Source organism: Cydia splendana, chromosome 21, assembly GCF_910591565.1.
Source record: "Cydia splendana chromosome 21, ilCydSple1.2, whole genome shotgun sequence".
Classification (NCBI taxonomy): domain Eukaryota; kingdom Metazoa; phylum Arthropoda; class Insecta; order Lepidoptera; family Tortricidae; genus Cydia; species Cydia splendana.
The window spans coordinates 9,624,021-9,637,583 of NC_085980.1; the positions used below are offsets into that span (position 1 = coordinate 9,624,021).

The following is a 13,563-nucleotide window of genomic DNA, read 5'->3' on the forward strand; positions in this document are numbered from 1 at the left end:
TCGTCCGTTTAAAACGAATCCTCAGCCTGCAAGTAGCTACTTCCGAGCCTCGACAATAATGTACTATTATCCAAATCCAACAGCGTTCAAGGAATTCTGATGAATCATATTGTAAAAGAAATACGTTACTGTTTTGTGTAACCCGTGCGAAGCTAGTTATAGAATAAAAGTTAGGACGGATACCCGCCCGCTAGTTCAATGCAATCGGGGATGTTACACGGGTTGGAGTCCAGGGGGGCTAGCCAAGATGACAAATCGTACATCGACAAACGCCAAACGAAAAGTAAAAATGTTACGGGATGACAGATGCTACTAAATACAATAAAAATACACAATTCGTTGTAGGTAAGCCTATATTAATATTTGAAGAGTTCCCTCGATGTCTCCAGGATCTCATCATCACATCCTGACCAGATGGCCGGGGTCCCATTATCATCTGCTCTGAAATTTGTAACCTTTGAAAAAAAAACCGGACAAGTGCGAGTCGGACTCGCCCACCGAGGGTTCCGTACTTTTTAGTATTTGTTGTTATAGCGGCAACAGAAATACATCATCTGTGAAAATTTCAACTGCCTAGCTATCACGGTTCATGAGATACAGCCTGGTGACAGACGAACGGACGGACGGACGGACGGACGGACAGCGGAGTCAACGGTACCCTAACAATAACTATCCAAATTGCCCCAGTCGTCTTCGAGAAATCGAGGAACATAATTTAAAATCTTGAAGTAGGCATAAATTGTAACATATATTATGGTATTTGCCCTACTGTGTCATTCGACCTGGACACCCTACTTTTTACTTACCTACTCCCCTTTCCAGACATGCATATCCTGTAACCCATAAAAGCATAAAATTAGGTTTTAGAAATATGTATATGTAATGCGAAATTGAATTTCATTCGGACTCCGACCACGCTAAATGTGCACCAACTTGGCAATACATAATACATACATATCCCATAGGAATGCTAAATTGGTCATAGGTAAGTACAGTCACCATCAATAATATGTTACTCAACGAAGTCCGCAAAAATATCTGACAGATCATACTTGTAGCGCAATAAGAGCGCGTCACAAATTTTGCCGGCCTTCGTTGTGCAACATACCTATTATTCTCGTTAGACGTGCGCGCCGCCGCGGCGCGCCGCCGCCATTAGGAGTCAGCGCGCCGCCGCCGCCGCCGGTAGTTTAAAATTCGCGCCGAGACAAACCCGCAAGGGACTACAAATTTAAAATCAATGGACATAAAGCGCGTGCAACGTGCCTAGCTTTTGCGTTTAGACTGTTTCGTTTTTTTAATTCATTGCTTGGTTTATTTTAACCCGTAAATCGAAAACGTCCACTATACTGGACATCCCAAGAAAAAAATCTGCACCAAATATAGCGATAATTTCCTGATAGCGTACTTTCACTACCAGGAAACTACTTGAAAGTATGTAAATAAAAAATTGGGAAGTTAGGAACCAATATGAACATAATCTTTTTGCCAAAGTCCTACAGAACGCAGAACTTGCAAGGAAGCATCCAACAGACTGATATTTTTACCATATTTATGCAGCATTAAAACATATAATAGATTACTGTTTCTTATATAGCAGTATGATTTACTTAAAAATGTGTTGTATTTATGGATAAAACACGTGTAAAAAGTGTAATGTCCAGTATTTTGATCGCTGTCGATTACACGGCACTTTTGCTAAGTCCAGTATGTTGGACATTGCCAAGTATGCGAAGAGTAGAATTATTAAATTTTCTGGCAGTTTTTGTCGTATAAAATTAAATAGAGGTCACATCCGCAGGAAAAAAAAGTTACGTATTTTAATCTATTTGGTTCATTAAGTTGTAATACGGCAAGTATACTTGCCGTATTACAACTCGGACGGATTCGTATGGATGGATTTGTTTTCGGATGTAAACTGGTGATAATATAAAGTTATATAAGTTTTTATACAATATTTATATTTTTTTGTTTAATGGTTCAGTAAATATTATTTTCTTAAACAAAAAAAAAACAAATCCACACAGAAACAGGAAACAAACACACACACACACACCACATCCACAGGAAAAATCCGTTTCCGTATTTTAATCTATTTGGTTCATTAAGTTGTAATAAGTACGGCAAACGGCAAGTACATATTACAACTTAATGAACCAAATAGATTAATGTGGATTTATTTTCATCAAGAGACGGACCCGATTTCATTTGTGAAATTTCTTACACAAATGTTGTTAAAAGTGCATACATTATTGTAAAAACCATTGCTGAGATATTACTACTGCATCCTACGATACCCAGCTAAGTTTGATTTAATGTTTAATAAACCACGTCAATGACTGGTAATATTTTACCACCTACCTACGAGCTATAAAGTTATTGCAAAAATATAAAAAGAATTGGTTTTACTTAAATTCATTACATAAGTTGGCATTATCAGCAAGTGTATTTCTAATTAAAAAACCGGCCAAGTGCGAGTCGGACTCGCGTTCCAAGGGTTCCGTATATTACACAATTTTTAACAATCAGTGCCGGATTAAGATATTTTGATGCCCTAAGCATTTCTAGGTGCCCCCTCTCTCTAGGTCATCAAGATTACATTGATTTTTTGGTAAATTGAGAGAAGTTCATTGCCGCATTACAGCTGAGAATGGAAATCAGTCACATCATTTTATCACGAAAATTGACAGTGCCGCAGCAGTAATGTTGCAACAGAGTACCTAATGCTGTTGCAGTCGCCACCCGAATGTCACCTTTATCATAGCTTAGAATAGAAAGTAATAGAAACGCGAGCGAAGCGAGCACGGAAATTTTTCGATATAAAAACGCAATATGATAGACAGTTGTACATTTTTACTTTTAGTATGGAAATCAGTCAATTACTCGTAAGTAGGTAAGACCGTTAAATATTTAAAATGATTATCTTATCAGAAAATTATCACCAATTACTCCAAGAAAACTACTACTCTAAGTAATCCGGCACTGTTAACAATGTATTTTTTATGTGAAACGTGAGTGAAATCTCTTTAAAAAATCCGTAGGGGTCGGATCAAAAACTGTAATTAAGTCCGACTCACGCTTGACTGTACATTTCTAATAGATTTTCCTGTCATCTATAGGTATAGACCTATTTTATGTATTTTTTTTTTTAATTTAAGACTTAGTAGTTTCGGAGATAAGGGGGGGAATGGTCATTTTTTGCCTATTTTCTTGAATAACTTCTAAACTGTTTATTCGAAAATTATAAAAAAAATATATTTGAGATCCTTACAATAAGCTCTTTCATTTGATATGTAACATGATATAGTTTGAAAAATTTTTTTTTTCATTTTTTCATTTACCCCCCAAAAGTGGCCCCCATGTTTAAAATTCATTTGTTTACGTTACATGTCCGTATTTGGGTCACAAACTTACATATGTGTACCAAATTTCAACTTGATTGGTCCAGTAGTTCCGGAGAAAATCGGCTGTGACAGACAGACAGACAGACAGACAGACGCACGAGTGATCCTATAAGGGTTCCGTTTTTTCCTTTTGAGGTACGGAACCCTAAAAAGGCAATTATTCTATAATTATTACAAAAAACATGAATTGGACTAAAAAACCTCACGCACATAAAGTACTGTACCTATAGGTACTCGGCAGTGACCAAAATACTGGACGTCTTTTCTTACGGGGCGTATCTTTTTATTTACACCGTACCTGGCAACGTCCAACATACTTAACATACCTACGTTATTTTTTTCGAAACTATTATAAATACATATATTTTTTCATGATTTTTCTACAATATACAACCACATCATAACACAAAAAAAAACGATACTACACAGATTTTTTTATCCCTTGTCGATTTGAGGGTTAAGCGTGGTGATTCATGAATTTCATTATACGTCGTATTATTGAAAAGTTGAAAAATCCCACGCCGCCGCCGTAGATTTTTTCGAGGCGCGCCGCCGCCGGGTTTTTTTCGACCGGCGCGCACGTCTAATTCTCGTAAATCTGAATGATGATACTGTTGCTGCTGTTATAATTGAATCTTGCATGCCACTAAGAAATGAAATGGTCTAAGCGTTACCAATGAATTTTAGGATTGGATTGGAGGAACTTATCGTGTTTACTGCTGCTAAGTAAGATTTTATGATGTCATTAGGTATTTCTTTTACAATATGATTCATCAGAATTCCTTGAACGCTGTTGGATTTGGATAATAGTACATTATTGTCGAGGCTCGGAAGTAGCTACTTGCAGGCTGAGGATTCGTTTTAAACGGACGACCTTGGGAGTCCGTTTAATTGAATCCGAAGCCAGCAAGTAGCTACTTCCGAGAAAACCCGGCGGCGGCGCGCCTCGAAAAAATCTACGGCGGCGGCGTGGGATTTTTCAACTTTTCAATAATACGACGTATAATGAAATTCATGAATCACCACGCTTAACCCTCAAATCGACAAGGGATAAAAAAATCTGTGTAGTATCGTTTTTTTTTGTGTTATGATGTGGTTGTATATTGTAGAAAAATCATGAAAAAATATATGTATTTATAATAGTTTCGAAAAAAATAACGTAGGTATGTTAAGTATGTTGGACGTTGCCAGGTACGGTGTAAATAAAAAGATACGCCCCGTAAGAAAAGACGTCCAGTATTTTGGTCACTGCCGAGTACCTATAGGTACAGTACTTTATGTGCGTGAGGTTTTTTAGTCCAATTCATGTTTTTTGTAATAATTATAGAATAATTGCCTTTTTAGGGTTCCGTACCTCAAAAGGAAAAAACGGAACCCTTATAGGATCACTCGTGCGTCTGTCTGTCTGTCTGTCTGTCTGTCACAGCCGATTTTCTCCGGAACTACTGGACCAATCAAGTTGAAATTTGGTACACATATGTAAGTTTGTGACCCAAATACGGACATGTAACGTAAACAAATGAATTTTAAACATGGGGGCCACTTTTGGGGGGTAAATGAAAAAATGAAAAAAAAAATTTTTCAAACTATATCATGTTACATATCAAATGAAAGAGCTTATTGTAAGGATCTCAAATATATTTTTTTTATAATTTTCGAATAAACAGTTTAGAAGTTATTCAAGAAAATAGGCAAAAAATGACCATTCCCCCCCTTATCTCCGAAACTACTAAGTCTTAAATTAAAAAAAAAAATACATAAAATAGGTCTATACCTATAGATGACAGGAAAATCTATTAGAAATGTACAGTCAAGCGTGAGTCGGACTTAATTACAGTTTTTGATCCGACCCCTACGGATTTTTTAAAGAGATTTCACTCACGTTTCACATAAAAAATACATTGTTAACAGTGCCGGATTACTTAGAGTAGTAGTTTTCTTGGAGTAATTGGTGATAATTTTCTGATAAGATAATCATTTTAAATATTTAACGGTCTTACCTACTTACGAGTAATTGACTGATTTCCATACTAAAAGTAAAAATGTACAACTGTCTATCATATTGCGTTTTTATATCGAAAAATTTCCGCGCTCGCTTCGCTCGCGTTTCTATTACTTTCTATTCTAAGCTATGATAAAGGTGACATTCGGGTGGCGACTGCAACAGCATTAGGTACTCTGTTGCAACATTACTGCTGCGGCACTGTCAATTTTCGTGATAAAATGATGTGACTGATTTCCATTCTCAGCTGTAATGCGGCAATGAACTTCTCTCAATTTACCAAAAAATCAATGTAATCTTGATGACCTAGAGAGAGGGGGCACCTAGAAATGCTTAGGGCATCAAAATATCTTAATCCGGCACTGATTGTTAAAAATTGTGTAATATACGGAACCCTTGGAACGCGAGTCCGACTCGCACTTGGCCGGTTTTTTAATTAGAAATACACTTGCTGATAATGCCAACTTATGTAATGAATTTAAGTAAAACCAATTCTTTTTATATTTTTGCAATAACTTTATAGCTCGTAGGTAGGTGGTAAAATATTACCAGTCATTGACGTGGTTTATTAAACATTAAATCAAACTTAGCTGGGTATCGTAGGATGCAGTAGTAATATCTCAGCAATGGTTTTTACAATAATGTATGCACTTTTAACAACATTTGTGTAAGAAATTTCACAAATGAAATCGGGTCCGTCTCTTGATGAAAATAAATCCACATTAATCTATTTGGTTCATTAAGTTGTAATATGTACTTGCCGTTTGCCGTACTTATTACAACTTAATGAACCAAATAGATTAAAATACGGAAACGGATTTTTCCTGTGGATGTGGTGTGTGTGTGTGTGTTTGTTTCCTGTTTCTGTGTGGATTTGTTTTTTTTTTGTTTAAGAAAATAATATTTACTGAACCATTAAACAAAAAAATATAAATATTGTATAAAAACTTATATAACTTTATATTATCACCAGTTTACATCCGAAAACAAATCCATCCATACGAATCCGTCCGAGTTGTAATACGGCAAGTATACTTGCCGTATTACAACTTAATGAACCAAATAGATTAAAATACGTAACTTTTTTTTCCTGCGGATGTGACCTCTATTTAATTTTATACGACAAAAACTGCCAGAAAATTTAATAATTCTACTCTTCGCATACTTGGCAATGTCCAACATACTGGACTTAGCAAAAGTGCCGTGTAATCGACAGCGATCAAAATACTGGACATTACACTTTTTACACGTGTTTTATCCATAAATACAACACATTTTTAAGTAAATCATACTGCTATATAAGAAACAGTAATCTATTATATGTTTTAATGCTGCATAAATATGGTAAAAATATCAGTCTGTTGGATGCTTCCTTGCAAGTTCTGCGTTCTGTAGGACTTTGGCAAAAAGATTATGTTCATATTGGTTCCTAACTTCCCAATTTTTTATTTACATACTTTCAAGTAGTTTCCTGGTAGTGAAAGTACGCTATCAGGAAATTATCGCTATATTTGGTGCAGATTTTTTTCTTGGGATGTCCAGTATAGTGGACGTTATCGATTTACGGGTTAAAATAAACCAAGCAATGAATTAAAAAAACGAAACAGTCTAAACGCAAAAGCTAGGCACGTTGCACGCGCTTTATGTCCATTGATTTTAAATTTGTAGTCCCTTGCGGGTTTGTCTCGGCGCGAATTTTAAACTACCGGCGGCGGCGGCGGCGCGCTGACTCCTAATGGCGGCGGCGCGCCGCGGCGGCGCGCACGTCTAACGAGAATAATAGGTATGTTGCACAACGAAGGCCGGCAAAATTTGTGACGCGCTCTTATTGCGCTACAAGTATGATCTGTCAGATATTTTTGCGGACTTCGTTGAGTAACATATTATTGATGGTGACTGTACTTACCTATGACCAATTTAGCATTCCTATGGGATATGTATGTATTATGTATTGCCAAGTTGGTGCACATTTAGCGTGGTCGGAGTCCGAATGAAATTCAATTTCGCATTACATATACATATTTCTAAAACCTAATTTTATGCTTTTATGGGTTACAGGATATGCATGTCTGGAAAGGGGAGTAGGTAAGTAAAAAGTAGGGTGTCCAGGTCGAATGACACAGTAGGGCAAATACCATAATATATGTTACAATTTATGCCTACTTCAAGATTTTAAATTATGTTCCTCGATTTCTCGAAGACGACTGGGGCAATTTGGATAGTTATTGTTAGGGTACCGTTGACTCCGCTGTCCGTCCGTCCGTCCGTCCGTCCGTTCGTCTGTCACCAGGCTGTATCTCATGAACCGTGATAGCTAGGCAGTTGAAATTTTCACAGATGATGTATTTCTGTTGCCGCTATAACAACAAATACTAAAAAGTACGGAACCCTCGGTGGGCGAGTCCGACTCGCACTTGTCCGGTTTTTTTTTCAAAGGTTACAAATTTCAGAGCAGATGATAATGGGACCCCGGCCATCTGGTCAGGATGTGATGATGAGATCCTGGAGACATCGAGGGAACTCTTCAAATATTAATATAGGCTTACCTACAACGAATTGTGTATTTTTATTGTATTTAGTAGCATCTGTCATCCCGTAACATTTTTACTTTTCGTTTGGCGTTTGTCGATGTACGATTTGTCATCTTGGCTAGCCCCCCTGGACTCCAACCCGTGTAACATCCCCGATTGCATTGAACTAGCGGGCGGGTATCCGTCCTAACTTTTATTCTATAACTAGCTTCGCACGGGTTACACAAAACAGTAACAAATTATACACATCAAGAATCACTTTATTGACTAGTGAAAACCGCATGATAATCCGTTAAGTAGTTTTTGAGTTTATCGCGAAAATACATAATACATACACACAAACAAACAGACGCGGCGGGGGACTTTGTTTATAACGTAACGTGTTTATTTAATTACAATAATTACACATTTCCTTCGACGCGCTAACACACAACGTTTAGCGCCTTACGCAATCATTCAAATATCGACCTTAATACGAAAGCGATAAGAACTAGTTACGTTAATAATAAAGATCACACGCGACGGTTAAGCCTGTATTATTAACCCAGTACCATACTGACTCGATTTTGAAATCGAACCGGGTTCTTTTGTTTGTCTCACTTTTTGTAGACAAATCCGTTGGCCGGTAATAGACAGGTCTGACAAGTATTTGTTACCGATGTGATATTTGAGAAATTGCAAAATTAGACAATGTCTACACACCTCCAATAAGACAAGGTTTTACGTAAGGGTGGTATTCCTCCAATCGAGAGGGAATTTAAATCTTTTCGAGGCAGAGGTGTAGGGTTGGAGCCGGTGTAGCTTTATTTGACGTTCATAAGCGCATTGTAATATGCCTACTTGAATTTTATCTTTATCTTGCCCAATTTCTTTGTCCAATATGTATTTTGTCTCACATTTTGCTTAATGAGAGAGTGAGACGTAATGACATTGGACCAAGATATTAGACAGATGGATTACCACCATAAGACTAAGATGAAGGATTGAAGGTATAGTCAGTTGATGAAAGAAGAAGCCCCTTGCAACCTGAGGCTTCACCGCATTGTGCAGTTGAAATTGGACAGTGAAATAATTTAATGTCAGTACCATTTCGTACCTTGTCACAGTGACAATCAATATGAAAGTCGCTAGGGACCTCATACTATTGTCACTGTGACAAGGTTATTAGAGCTGTTTCTCACTGACGTCCAGTTTTTTGCGGGTACGGTTTTTTGCAGGATCCAGTTTTCTGTAGTATGCATGCACGATCCCGCAAACAGAATCCTAGTGTGAAAGTTACTATATTAGTACCTATACTACTAAAACGGGATCCTGCAAAAAACAGTACCCGCAAAAAACTGGACGTCAGTGGGAAACAGGTCGTAAGGGGCCCACTGATTAACAGTCCGCCGGACGGTATTGGCCTGTCAGTTGTTCGGAACTGTCAAAATTTTGTTCTGACACGCCTATACCGTCCGGCGGACTGTTAATCAGTGGGTCCCTTTAGACTGAAGCAGGACTGAAGACTGAAGGCGACCGAGCGGCAAGCAAGAAAACTGGAGACACGCGAAACAAACGAATGATGAACGAACGAAACATACAATACAGGTAGAAAATAATATTAGAGATAAGAACTCCAAACATGACGGACAGTTTCCAATGTGTGTTGGCCAATTTTTATGTATAATTTCCAATGCGATGTAAATATTGCTTGTGAATAAAGAAATGAAATGAAATATCTATACACGACTGTGGTTATGTATGCGGACTCACTCCGTGGAATACCTATATTAATTGATGGAGAAAGCAATAAGATACAAGCAATACAAAATAGGTGCCCCGTCCGTCCCGATTCCAAGCGCACGAGCGGATCATGTATAATTCATAGCTCGCTATGGGAAAGTCAGATCGGCGATAACATGCGTAATTGATCGACATTTCTACTTGTGTTAAACATGTGTACTATAGCCGTAGGGCATTTGAATTCGCATGATTGTTTTGTACTGATAGTTAATTCACATTACTCATTAGCATTGGACGGGACTCTAGCTACCATCATATACAACTATTCAACGTACAGATCTGTCCGTCAGCCCGGTTTGGCAGATGTGATCTGTCTGCTGGAGATCTGTCCGTAGACATGTATGTGCCTAATTTCCGCCACTGATTTAGCCGACATCTGACAGACAGACACATTTGTACGTATATATACGTACATACGAACCTATCCCTAGAAATATGTACACCCAAAATTGTGGGAAGGCTCCTACAAGATGGACCGACGATCGCGATCTGGCGGCTTAGCACGGTCGCGTTTTTATCCCTTGTCACCATGCCTGTCACGTTCTAACAAGTATGTAAGTGCGAAAGGGACGCGCATAGTGATAGTCGATAAAAATGGAACCGTGCTGAGCCCGCTGGTCAAAATCGCAGGGACAGGCCGCGTAGCCAACATGCCAATCGCTTACGCTCCGTAGCGATCGAAACGCAACTGTCACTGTCGCACTAATATGGAAGAATGATAGAGATACACAAAGCGTTTTGTTGTCGAAGCGATAGCGATTGTCACCTTGGCTAGGCCGGCAGGTTAGATGAGGTCAGCACGCGTGACCGGCTGCTGAGGGGATCATTGAGGGAGGCCTTTGTCCAGCAGTGAACTTCTTTCGGCTGATATGATGATGTTGATTTACACCCAGCTGATTGAACAGCCACTTCATAAATGAATTCATCCATAATGTGTCCATGCCATTTTGCAGTTCTATGTCTTTTAGAAGAGCTTTATGAACAATTCCCAAAAAACACATTAAAACGATCATACTCGTATTCAAGCAAGCATAACTATTAAACTAACAGTACAGTAGGTTAATCACACTCATCGCAGCTTCGCCAATTTGCTTATTGCCCATCGACCCATGGTCAATTGATTATGCATTGCATAGTTGGAAGACCGAAGAGAAGAAGGATAGTTAATCATATGTTGTGGTCAGCATGAACCTAGTCAGACCAAGAAAAGTCTGCAGCGAATTTGATAGCCAACGCAGTGCAAGTATTATTTTAAACGTCAAACTTCTATGAAATTATGACGTATAAATAACACTGGCACTGCGAGGGCTATCAAAATCGCTGCAGACTTTTCGTGGCTTAACTCTAACCATCAGTTTATTGGACCGTTTTTACAAATGGAAGCACTGCACTGGTGGCCTAGCGGTAAGAGCGTGCGACTTTCAATCCGGAGGTCGCGGGTTCAAACCCCGGCTCGTACCAATGAGTTTTTCGGAACTTATGTACGAAATATAATTTGATATCGCCAGTCGCTTTTCGGTGAAGGAAAACATCGTGAGGAAACCGGATTAATCCCAATAAGGCCTATAGTTACCCCTCTGGGTTGGAAGTTCAGATGGCAGTCGCTTTCGTAAAAACTAGTGCCTACGTCAAATCATGGGATTAGTTGTCAAGCGGACCCCAGGCTCCCATGAGCCGTGGCAAAATGCCGGGATAACTCGAGGAAGAAGAAGAAGAGTTTATTGAACCGTTTTAGTAATTGCATTCAATCCAATGACACCGATCCGATCTGTCTGGAGTCTGTCTGCCGACTTGGCAGCGACAAAGTGCGACAGCCACCCGGCCACCGCGGTACCCGTCCCAAATTATCTGGTGTATACTATCCTTGAAAGGCTAGGCGCCTTTGACAAACTCTACCTCCTAATAATTAGGAGGTAGAGAGGAGGAGGAGGATAATTATTATTTCATAGAATGATTTGATTTGATCCCTAATTGTATTTAAACTTGATATTTCCATAGAAATTGACATTTATGATGCCAGTGATGGCACTTAAAGAGTGTCTGTAAATTATTTATCCGCTTAGCTACTTCTGCTGCTGACTGTACAGTCACCTGCAATAATATGTTACACAACGAAGGCCGCAAAAATATCTGACACGATCTTATTTGTAGAGCCATAAGAACGTGTCACATATTTTTGCGGCATTCAAAGAGTAACATATTATTGCAGGTGACTGTACATGTGTTACAGTTACAGGTTATACACGAACGGAACTGTTAATTGCAACAACTGTACCTCAATCGTTAATTATTGCCCATCGGCCACGGGCTATTAACGGGATCGATCCGTTATGCATATCATTCAGTTTTACCTTCATTTGTGGAATTTGTAAGGTTACGACGCATATGTATGTCTGTGCGGAAAGAGAAGTGTCGTAGAATGTATGCGTTCCCTTACATTGCACGACTCTTCTCTTTCCGCACAGACTCTAATTCTTTTGGTTATGAAATCGATTAGAGGTGTAAAATATCCGTTCAGCGGCTAAGTTCAACGCTGAATAGACACAGGCAAAATAGTAATAATAGTTGATGGCGACAAAAGTATAACTTTTGGTATTTCAACTCATCGTAGTGACCTCGGGGCAACATAAAATGCCATATTTGATATTTGATATTTATTGAAATTAAATTTTACAGCATTACAGCTAACACCAATGCACTGTAAAATTAAGTAGTAAAATTAAGTACCAAAGTAATAATAGAGCGATTAATAAGCTAGCTATTGGATGTTTGTTCGCAAAAACGTAAAAAATCTTTAACAAGTTTATGACTTTCGTCGGCAAACAAGTCGGAGTTAGGTGCAAAAGATAAGAAATTATTAAGAAGTGTCCGGGAACGGACAATAGGCCTGTTGCAAGTAACAAAGAATCACGGAAATAATGGTTTCAAAGAAACATATATGTTAATATGATTCTAAAAAATGGCCCAATCTCAGTATAAACTGAAGGATTATTAATATATTCAATAAAATAAAACTGCAAAATTCTCCAATCGGCCATTATTATTGAAACGCCAATCAGAAGCGTTCCAAACAGTGACGTCATCAATCCATAACATATTTCTTAGAGCAACATAGACAACCTCATTGACCGAAATCCATACGTTCTCACCAAAGAGTTCGAAGGTGCAAAAAAATGTTATTTCACCACCAAACATTTATTACGTCCAAAAAATATTATTACACGATATAAAGGAGATATCTATTTGTTATTATCTAAATAAAATGCGAAATAATACGATATTTCACCAACAAACTTTTTTAATTATTTGGCTGAATGGAACTATCATTGCCATGTTGGCTGTCGTAACTAGAAAAAATTAAAAATTAAAAAGTAAAACCTTTTCACTCAAAATTTACATGTATCTAAATAATTAATTTTAAATTGCAACCGTGTGAGAGTTATTGTGTAAAATGAGTTATTGTGATACATTTTTGTAATGTATATATCACCCCTAATCGTAATATATGGTGCTGAATTAACAATATCATTCGGATTCAAGGGAAATTCGTAACTGTAAGTATGTAAACAATGTCTACCACCATACCACCAACTAAATGGTGACGTCACAAATGTCGTGCGAGGCGTTTTCGCGCGAGTTTTAAACTAGCTATAATAAAATGCAATTATTTATGTTAAATCTTATGAGTATAGCTGAAATATTGTGTTTTTCGGAACCAATACAAGTGTACCGACAATAATAAAAGGGATTTCAAAATTTGTCATCAGGCCTATTGCAGAGTACTGGTGTGCAGTCGTGTGAATGATTCCATTATCTAGGAGGCGATGGCTGCGACAACGTAGGT

The 13,563-nt window shown here is 38.1% G+C and overlaps 1 protein-coding gene and 1 long non-coding RNA gene across 2 annotated transcripts in view; one reads left to right on the forward strand and one right to left on the reverse strand.

Moving 5' to 3' along the window:
- The window catches only part of LOC134801190 (uncharacterized), a 438,628-nt gene that overhangs the window by 421,440 nt on the left and 3,625 nt on the right, over positions 1–13,563 (forward strand). The window lies entirely within an intron of this gene.
- LOC134801187 (uncharacterized) overlaps positions 1–13,563 on the reverse strand; it is a 33,456-nt gene that overhangs the window by 8,076 nt on the left and 11,817 nt on the right. The window lies entirely within an intron of this gene.